The sequence below is a fragment of the Apaloderma vittatum genome, unplaced genomic scaffold (genome assembly GCF_000703405.1).
Source record: "Apaloderma vittatum isolate BGI_N311 unplaced genomic scaffold, ASM70340v1 scaffold31353, whole genome shotgun sequence".
Taxonomy (NCBI): domain Eukaryota; kingdom Metazoa; phylum Chordata; class Aves; order Trogoniformes; family Trogonidae; genus Apaloderma; species Apaloderma vittatum.
The window spans coordinates 1-10,791 of record NW_009709159.1 but is presented as its reverse complement, the minus strand read 5'-3'; positions in this window follow the sequence as shown (position 1 = coordinate 10,791).

The window sequence follows — 10,791 nt, the reverse complement described above, 5'->3', positions numbered from 1 at the left end:
TCCTACCCCATTTGGCCCTCTTTCCCAAGCTGTGCTTCTGCCACTGAGATGTTTCTTCCCAACACCTCCTCCTTTCAAAGCATGGACTTCCCCTCTCATTCTCTCACGAGGCAGCCCTGCTCTCACTCCCTTGTGCCACTGCAGGTGCAGACCCTGGGCTGGCACATCTCCCTCCTCCCGCTCCACACACACAGCACCAGAGCAGCCCTGCCACCAAGCCCACAACAACCCCCTGCGCCCTTTTACTTTTTAAATTAGGGTAACAGGGGTTAAAGCAAGCAATTCACACCAACTGCTAGTGACAAGCGAGTGAGAAAAAGCATTCTAGCAACCCCAGTAGCCAAAGGAGAGGAAGGCCGGGGGCCGGCGAGGAAGACCGCGCTGCGGGTGTGCACCTCAAGAGCGCTGCGTGGCAGCCCACCTGGCTCGGTGAGGTTTCAGAGAGCGGTTTCAACCCCTTCAGCTCAGGTCCAGCACCAGCTTTCCTGCACGTGGCCCTGGGTTTACCTCCAGCCCCCTGCCCACCTGTACCGCTGGCCACTTCCCAGCCCCAGGCTCAGAGACAGCCAGGGAGTCCCAAAACCCACGTCTGGGCAATCCACACCACTCCAAAACATGGCACCGTCAGTGGGTGCTGCACCTCGAGGCTGCCCCTGCTGCTGGCACAACGCAGCTTGTCCCAACAGGGATGTGCTGAAGGGAATCACCAAAACACAGCCAGGACCCTTGAAACACGTTAGTGCACTTTTTTGTAAAATAGAATTTTCCCATTCTGACATTTTTAGTGTGCATCTGGATTGAGTTAGATCATAATTCTTGGTAATAGTTTAGGAAATACAGACTGTAAAAGCTGAATTACTTGTAAACTCAGATCAAATCTGTCCACCATAAAATTTTCTCTCTCCCACAGCCTTCACTTAGTGATTCATTTAAGAGTTTTGGTTTTAGGGGTTACCAAAGATTCGGTAACAGTTCTAAATGGAGAGTTTTATCTTCCCTGTTAACTGAGTTTCTCAATGAAGCCCATGAAAACCAATCCCAGCACGAGATTTATTGATGCAACCTCGGTTACATAGGAAGGTGTTTAAAGGCAGAAACTGCAGTGCCTTCTCCCAGCAACCCAAAGCGGCCACAGCTCCGCGTGGGGCAGATCAGGCAGCATTTCTCAGATGTCATTGCCCTCCACCAGCAGCGATCAGAGGGCCTCACGGTTGCTGCATGCAAATTCACCTCACTTCCACCCCTTGTCTTCCAAATACCTCTTGCTGCACGTTTCTGTTTCCAGAGGTTGAATGCAGGGAGAGGCCGAGTGTGATGGATCTTACCTCGCTGCTGCTGACTGAAAGCTGAACCCCAGAGAGCTGCCAGGGCTTGGGGCAGAAAGGGAAGAGAGCTCAGCAACCCGTGCGGTGCTTCACTTCAAACACGCTTCTGCATCTGAAGAGGCAGCCCAGACTAAATGCCTGGAAGTTATTCGTGTAAAATCATGGCGGGTAACTCTGTTCATAAAAAAACATATCTATCCAGGAGTTTATTTATTTATATATTTCTATGCATGGTAGCTGGTTAACAGAAATTAGTGAAGTGAAAGGTGTCCCTTGCATCAAACCAAGTAGGTGAACTCAGGAGGCTTCTCCCTTTATAGGGAGACTAAAGACAGCCCTGGGGATCATTAAATTATACTGATTCCAGGGCCAAATAACACCTTCAACATAAAATTTCCTCATTACTGTATCTGCAAAACCAAGACACCCAAAGAAAGCCAAGCAGGCTTTTAACACAGAAGATAGAATAACTCCACCACAGCAAAATGCCATTGAGCTTGCTGCCTGAAAAAAAATCCAAGTTTGCTTTTCTTACCAGCCACTTGCCTTTGCAAAAAAAAAATTAAAAACAGTTTACATTACTGTTTTTTTATCCTCATCACCAGTTCCTTTAGCGCTGAGGAAGACTCTTGTATTTGCCATCAACACCCCACCATGTATTTATGAAACACAATATGGCCAAAAGTACAGCTGGTGCCCATGAACTTCAATATTATGGTTTGGTTTTGTCCTCAGCTTTAAAGCCCAGAAGCAAACTGCTGATATGATGAGGACTCAGGTTACAACATCAGACATTAGGCAGCCAGAATAATCACATTTTAAAAAAAGGAAAATATTTCAGGTCATTAACTTCCACTATTTTGTGCCAGAGAAAGCAAGTGCTACGGAAACATGAGGTGCTTTAGGATCCTCATGAGCCCTTCATACTATTTCTAGGATCCCTTTCAAGGAGGCACTATCACAAAATTCAAATAATGCAAGTCTCCTGATTTATCTGGAGAGAAGTAGATTCAAAAGAAGGAAAAGATCATAATGCCATGAAGGGCCAAACAATTTTTTAGCACCTCATGGAATAAAGAATCTAATAAGAAGTTCAGGGTACTGTAAGACGATCAAGACTGAAAGATCTCCAACAACTATCTGATTTGTGGAAAGAGGACCTGGTGTGTGCAGAAAAAATAAATGGTCTGCCTTTCCACACTAAAGGTGGAAAAGATTAACTTTGAACAGATGATTAAATAAGGCAATCTTTCACTCCCCAAATCCTTCCAGAACCCCATCAGAAACAGAAAGGACGAGAGTACCTTGCTCATCTCTGGAAGGGGACTCCTCACTCGATCAAAACAGTCAGTCATTCTCAGAAAAAGCAACTGCTTTCACTTCTCACTTTTGCACAAACTTGGTGCAAAGGGCTTTCCTGAAGCAAGCCTGATGTTGCTTCCTAGAGACAGCAAACCGCGCGTAGGGCAGCTGCAGAACCAGGGTATCCAACAAGCTCAGGTGAAGGACGGACGCTGTGCAGCTCTTTCTGCTTTTGTAGGGGTTTTAGATTAGACATGTGCTTTTACTAGACCCATCTTCATCAGGGATAGAAGGAGTTTAATCTAGTTAATGCAAAAGACATTCCTCGCTGTAAAGTTTCTATTGTCTGACCCAATCTGGGGCTGAGTGCCTCAGGAGGGGAGACTTTCTATTCAAACGGTTGTTTCTAGGTCACTTGCCACTTCCCCTACCAGTTCTGCCTGAGCCTCCCCCAACAGTAACTCGTGCCAGATTGATTTACTATCAGGTGGCCTTTTCACGTTCAGTTTCTACAATCAACACGTATGGTGGAGGACAACTTAAAAGAATTCAGTCTACACATTCTGGCTCATTGGGAATCCTAAAGAGACCCGATGCTACAAGGTCGAAAAGACACTAATTCAGACACAAGATGCCCTTGACTCCTAGCAAATGTATTTCTCTGCTCAGTAAGCACCTCGCACACAGACGTGGCAGACGTCTCCCTAGCACTTCAAAATTATCTCTTTTAAGTTAGGCTTTCAAAAAGCAGTGGAAGCATGGTTATGCTAAACAGTTTGCAGCTAGCTCTCTACTGCTGGCTCCCGTAATCAAATATACTCGTAACATGCACAGCAGTTCCCAACTGGGAGATTTCTAAGGCACTACCAACTCCCTTCTATCATAGTTTCAGACTTCCAAAACTCATTAAGCTTATGCTGGCTAACACTATTGGTGGGAAATGGCTTTCTATTAGCTGGGTAATAAAGTAATAGAAATATCTGTGCACAAAGTAGTCAGTGAGCAAGCACAGACTTATCAGTGCGTTTTCTTCTTGTCTCAGTGTTAGTGCAGGGAGGGACTACTCTGATTTCACAGCTTGTGTCAAACTCACTGCAGTGGTGCACAAGCCCAGCAAGAGACTTCACAGGGCTGTTTTGTCTCAGGCTGGGCTCGGTTGTAACTCTCTTGATCACCTGCAAACAGACAAGAAAAGTAGAAAACTTCCCCATCACAATGATGCAAGCTGTAAGGGTGGGTGGAGGTGCTAGAAAGAGAATTGCAGCTCCGAGGCTATTTACAGACATAAGTCAGCCCAGGAGCAATTCCTTGTGTTGCAGCCAACACGGGGCAAAGCTGTGACAACTGCAAGAGCCGTCCTTTGTGTATGGTCAGCGCCATGACTGTACACTCATCACAGCTAATCCTACTGGGATTCAACCAATTTTCCTTTCCTTCCTCCAAGATCAATTTCCACCTAAGCACGCTGACAGCATCAGGTCTAACCTGAGCCAAAAGAGCCAGTGTCAGGAAGGGCACCAAACCCGCAATAATGAAAGCCATCCACTTCTTTAGATTAAGCCTACAGCAATGTTTTGCAGAACCTACGTGCTCTCACCTGAGGCTTTCAGCATGTTCCTTGTATAATGTTTCTCAGCAGATAAATATAACAGAATCATAAGGAAGGTAGCCATATGCAAAGCTGTGGAAAAGCTGCCAGATGTACTTTAGCTCATCCAGCAGGACACCTGGGAGCAGACTGTTTTCAGACTTGCAAAGTCTCAAGAAGTTTTCTCATTGCAGTCCTTGTATAGACACCCACTTGCAAGAAGGCTTCTGAGCCTTCTAGTGAGGGTGAAGCTTGGTGTCAAGCAGAGGAATAGTTAAATCATCTTACAGAGGCAGCCCCAGGTTACCAGGCAGGAAGGAGGTGACACTGGCCCCAACGGCTGAGGCTCCATCGGCCACAGAAGCTGCACCCATCAGGGAGGGAAAGGTTTCAGAGCAGGCTTTGGTTCCCTGCCACTGACCCACCCAAAGGAGAACGTGTGACATGTCCTGCCTCTGCTAGGGGATGCACAGCCACGCAACGGCAGTTACGTTCCAAGGAAAGAAAATGTTTGATTAAGGATTTGGTTTAATATTAATTTTTATTTTGCAGTGTTGCTCACCGAAGCTTGGCAATAATAATGATACCATTGGGGAACGTACTGCTCTGAAAACAACACTCTGAATATTAAGTATTTCACAGGCCTCATAAAAAGAGAGCCAACAGACGAGCTATTGCACAACATAAAGATCACAACAAACCTTGCCTGGGTCCTTGATGGAGCCCTTCAGCAAAAGGTCTCAGAGCAAACCCTGACTCCATGGCCCCTCAAGAGTTCCCCTTAAGGAAAGAAGGAATTGCTTCTTCCACCTCTGAAATCTTCTGCCTCTAATTTGGTACCATTCCCATTTTCATAGCATGTAGCTGCTGTACAGCTAAAATTTTCTGGCAAAGTAGAACACTGCTAAAGAGAAAGGGCACCAGCCATGGGTCTGCAAGTGGGGCGCAGGGGCAGGGCTTTATGCCCCCATTAACACCTTCCTGCTTTGCTCCTCTGCCAAGTGATGTAACTGTGCCTGGTACGCCTCCACCACTGCATTTTATTACAAGCCACTCGAGGGACTGTAACCGGTTTTAGAAAACCTTATCTTGGATTGCATGAGAGGATAAGATAAAAAAAAAAAGAGGGCTATATTTTAAGACACACTTGCTCATACATAGATAGGAAATGGCAAACATGAAGAGCCTATATATAGATTTTGTCTGAATTAAAGGCTGTTAAAAAGCAATGCATTCCTGTAGGGGGGTGGAGGAAATAGGAGGAAAGAATTTCCTTATCATTAATAACTTTATGCAATATCGTTATTTTGCCACCCATAAGAATAACGATAGTAATATTTTAACTATCAAAAATCATAGAATCGTAGAATGCATTGGGCTGGAAGGGACCTTTAAATGTCATCTAGTTCAACCCCCCTGCAGTGAGTAGGGGCATCATCTACTAGATCAGGTTGCTCAGAGGTCCCATCAAGCCTCACCTTGAATGTCTCCAGAGATGAGGCCTCCACCATCTTCCTGGGCAACCTGTTCCAGTGCTTTACCACCCTCATTGTAAATAATTTCATTCTAATATCTAACCTAAATCTACCCTGCTCTAGTTTAAAACCACTGCCCCTCATCCTGTCACTACACACCCTTGTAAACAGCCCCTCCCCATAGTGAAGTGCTCTCAAAATCTCAGACACCAGAAGTTAGTACCTTCTCAATTGCTTCTCTTCAGAGAGAGACGGTTATGGAAAAAGCAAAACAAGTAAAGAAAAAAGCCCCCAGGCTCTCATCACAAAGAAAATTTTCTGTATATTTACAGTAAGAGTTCAAATCTTCCTATGCCAATGATTGTGACATGAAAGTAAACAACTATGCGTTACCCATATCTACAGTGTATGCAACTAATATTAAAATTGATCAAGTTCATTATAGTATTTAAGGTATACATTAAAATATATCTCTGTATTACCACTGACAACTGAGAAACGTTAACAGAGATAGCTGTTAGCCATCCAACTACTTTTGCAATATTAAGTAGTCTTCAGTCATGCCCAGTATCTATTCTGGTAGTTAATTTCTATTGTATTAACAATAGAAACCCTCAGATTTCCTATAGTTCTTGAATATGCTGGTTTCAGAGGGGTGGAAGAAGGAAGTATTTGAACATTAATACACCTGGATTTTTTGCAGATTCTTTTTGTAAAGAAAAAAAAAAAGGCAATATTCTACAGTAGCAATCAGTCCAGCAGACTGAGTACTAAGGTTAGACATCAGTCCACCAAAATGGACACGGCAGGATCTATTATTTTTATACTGTCAAGCACATATGATGATATGGGGGGTTTCAGACGTTGATCTGTATTTGCATTAAACCAAGAACAAGCTGAATTACAGACACATGAAGTCAGCACAAACAGGGGGGTGGGGGGCTGTTGAAATCACTCATTATACAGATTTGTATTCTGTGTTTTATATCTGCAGATGCAAATCTCTGCTTCTTCTCCTCCCTCCATTTTTGTTCTTACACTATAAAGAAAATATTCCAGTGTCTCTGAATAAGCCTCAAACCTCCCACCCACATGTCCCTGCAGGTGCACAGGGCCAGCCGTGCCCCACAGTGGCATTTGCTGTGGGTGCTCACCAGCCGGCCAACGCCAGCCAAAACCAGACCGGTCCCCAGGGTGCTGCTGCTGCTGCCACATATGCATTGCCTCCAGTTCCTCCCACCATCCAGCCACCAGCCCTCAAGGAAGCCTGGAAGAAACTTAATCACCTACAGAAACCTTAAGCCCTCTGTTAAATTTGCCGGTAATGGGCCAACTGATAAAGGTGGATCTCATTAGGAAACGGGGCTGGTAACACACATATTGCTGTAAGCTACAATGCTCATCTTACTGGTGAAATTTAGCGTGTGTACATCGCGCTTCGTAAAGCGTGTGGAAATGGAGGGGCCCCTCTCTGAAAAGCTCTGTCTAGGTCACATAAATCAGTATAAGGAACCTGGAAAGAGGAGCTCTCATCAGTGATTTAAACTAATTTCATCTACAGCACTGAATTCTTTGGGATTTTTCACAAGAAAGATTTTCCAGAAACACTGCACATGGAATTCCCACCTTGTTGATTATGACTGGATTTTGTTTTCTTCTCCTGGAGGAATACCACAGCTATTTCTAGAGCATTTAGACTCCTTGTATTTATTCCTTGCGTCTTAATGTAGATAAGGAGCTCTCAGACGTTTACCAAATATACTTTATGGAACAATTCTGTTCATATCTTCAAGTTTTAGAGCACATATCTGAAACAGCCACTTAAGATGGGATATTATGTTCTCTCTGATTTTTCTCACTCCGACTAATTTTGTTAAGTGAAGGATTACGCAGTGCACTATCTCTGCACTGCTCTAATTGCTTGTCAATCTCATAAAACCTGTTTCTTTTAAGGTCTTTAATGTCGCTTCTAAAATGGATGGAAATTTACAAATTATATTTACTTTAAACACCCCCTCTCTCCCCACAGAAAGCCTTATCAAGAAGCCTCTGAGATGTATAGGCAGATAAAAAGACTGCCTGGAAACTGTATTTGTTTACTTTCTCTGTGCAGCTGAGATGGAGTCAGAATGCAAAGGGATTTTATATGAGCTCCATTTTTCATCATACTTGGAGCTTAGGTAAGCATTACATGAAGCACAGTGTTGGAAAGGGTAGTTACAGAACCGCTGGATGGGGTGAAAGATTACCAAATGATCAAGTGCCCACAGGAAATAAGTTTTCCCCAAATGTGAAAAGGATCCTTAGCATTGCATTTCCTTTTGCTACGTACTCTCTATGAAAATGCTGCTTCTGCTTCTATCCATTAAAATGTCTTCTTGCCACAGAACTGTTTATCGTGCTACTTAAAATACATGACACAAAGCTGGGCTTGTATAAAACAAAGCATTGTTCTCCTTTAATACAAATGCTTTTTTGAGATTAGCTTTGATTAATCCACAATTCATTCACATCTGGACTTACTGTGCACTCCTCATACAACCCAGGGAAAAAGGAAAGTATCAGGGAAAAATACAGCTTCAAGGTACTTTGCAGGAGCCTCATTGGTGCCTCCAGGAGCTTCTTGTATGTGCAAGCATGGGATTAATCCCATTAAGCAAAATGTTATCCCACCAGATTAGCCATTTACATGTGCATTCATTATTTCAATCTATCCTTCACAACTGTTTGAAGAAGTTACCCTGTTTTTACAGGCAAAAAACGGTAAAGTTCTTCAAACCGGTAACACTCAAGAGGATTAAATTTAGATTTATCCCATCCAAGTGGAGAAAGAAACACAAGTGAATGTAAATAAATGGCCTGGTTCTCCTCCCACTGAAGACCAGATTCTGTAACGGAGTGAGTTCATTTTCTACAACGTTGGTTTCAACAGAAGGTAGCACAGGCCATTTAATTCCATGAGAGTAGGCTCAGTCTCAAAGCAGACACACACACAGGCCTTCAGGGACACACAAGAAACATGTAGTGGTAAGTGCTAATTAAAAAAAGATAGATGCAAATGCTTTTTCTAATGCAATATTAATTATACAAGAAATCTTCACTTACTGAAATAAATTTAAGTTTGGGAAGCTATGACACTATAATATTTTTTTCGGAAAACCATTTTTTATTACTCTCTTCTTTAGATCTGCTGTACTCTACCCTGCTTGTAGAGCAACTTCACAATTTGTCCTTCTGCAACTCATTTTCACATGCCTACACTCACAAGTCAGCAAAAACAAGTTACCTCTGAGCTCTCCACTTTAAATCGCGTTATATTTTTTAGAAAGACACCTCAGAGCTGTATTTCTGTTTTATCAATAAAATTTAGCAATGGTTTGCTCAAAGTCCATTGCAAGACCTACATTTGAACAATCCACTGTAAGAAAAAAGGAAAAGAGCAGGAAGGACCAGATGGTTCAGCTCGTTGCACAGGACCAAATATATGATTCTGTTTCTCCAAACGATCTCGCTGAGGAAGAGAACAGCTCATGTGCAGAATAAAAAGGTCTAAGAGAAAAGTCCATGTGCATGATACAAAAGAATTCTTTGTAATCTGCTCTGCTTGATATTGTTTAGAAAATAAAACTGATTCACAAGAAACGATGAGAAAATATCCACATTGTCTTTGTCCTGTCAGTCAGTTTTCAGCTTGGACACGGCAGATTCCATGCACTCACCTAGAATTGCTAGAATATGATGGCATCCACTATCATGGGGTTTGTTTTTTTTAATCTGAACTAAATACGTATACATAGATCTAGACACAACAACAGCTATAGAGCAAACATTATTTGAAAGTAAGCCAACACATTGCATTTCCTATGCTGGAGAACACACTGATGAAAATTTCAACAGAGAAATAATAAACAAAACTGCATTGACCTATGATAGTTTTATTTTATCAAACTAGTGCCATAAGCCCCATAAAGCCCAACTTCCCTGCTACAAGCTTCCTTCTGCTTCAGTGCCCCGCACTTAAGTGTCTCGGTCTCATGAGTTTATGGTCAGAATAGTTAAAGTCCCTAAAAAAGAAAAAGTCCGACAACCTGTGACAGAGAAAGTGTCTGTTCAGGTGTTTTATTACTATGCTGACACTCAGTGATCCAAACCCTATTATGGTTTTAAGCAATAGTTTACCAACTTGGAAGCAATATTTCCTCTCTTTTTCCTATCACATTTCTAGCACCAAGTGTTATAATATTGGTAGTATGTAAGGCAAAAAAACCCCGCTTAACAAATCCCAGGGAAAATTATTACGTCCTCTTTAGGAGCAGTAAATGAATGACAGCTTTATGGTGAGATTTATAACTTAGGTAAAGCTAAATAAAGTATCACACTGAATATCCTGCTTCACTTAAAATTCCAGGCTGACTACAGCATAGAAATACCCTCTAGATAGGCTGTTCAGAGATCAGTATTTCTGCATCTTTTGAGACATTACACTAAATTCTGCAGCTGGTTATACTATCTGCAGAAGCACCTGATACCAGATATCAGTCATGATTAGAATTCATGCACAACCAATTTGTAATTCAAGGCATAACTAAATGATTAAGCTTTTTTTTAACGTTAAAAAAAAGTATTTCAAAATTAGTTGTACTTTCAGGTTTTTACGAAGTGTTAGCAAATTGTATTTTAAAAACACAGTAAACTCCACTATACGAATTTATTCTAGCAGATTAGGGCAATTCTAGTGAAAGGATGACATTTGTCTGTTTGCTTAGAGACTCGCTTCTAATCAGGATCTTACTCCCCTCTTCTGCAAACTCAGGGTAGACGAATGATCAAGTTCTACTAGCATATGAACAGCTTACATTTTCCCATCCATGCAGGTACTCATCAGAGCTGAAATTGATAGTAAAAGCTCTAATCAAATTTATTAACATGTGGGTCAACCCGTGAAATCTTTTGACTTCCAGAAACCCTGACCAGCTCTACTAATTACCACTGAAATGCTTTGTGCTTATTCCAGTGGGGCTGATGACATCCACATCCTCATGGAAAAAATGTATAGCCATTTTGTCTAATAACCACTCACTATATATTTTATATATATTTA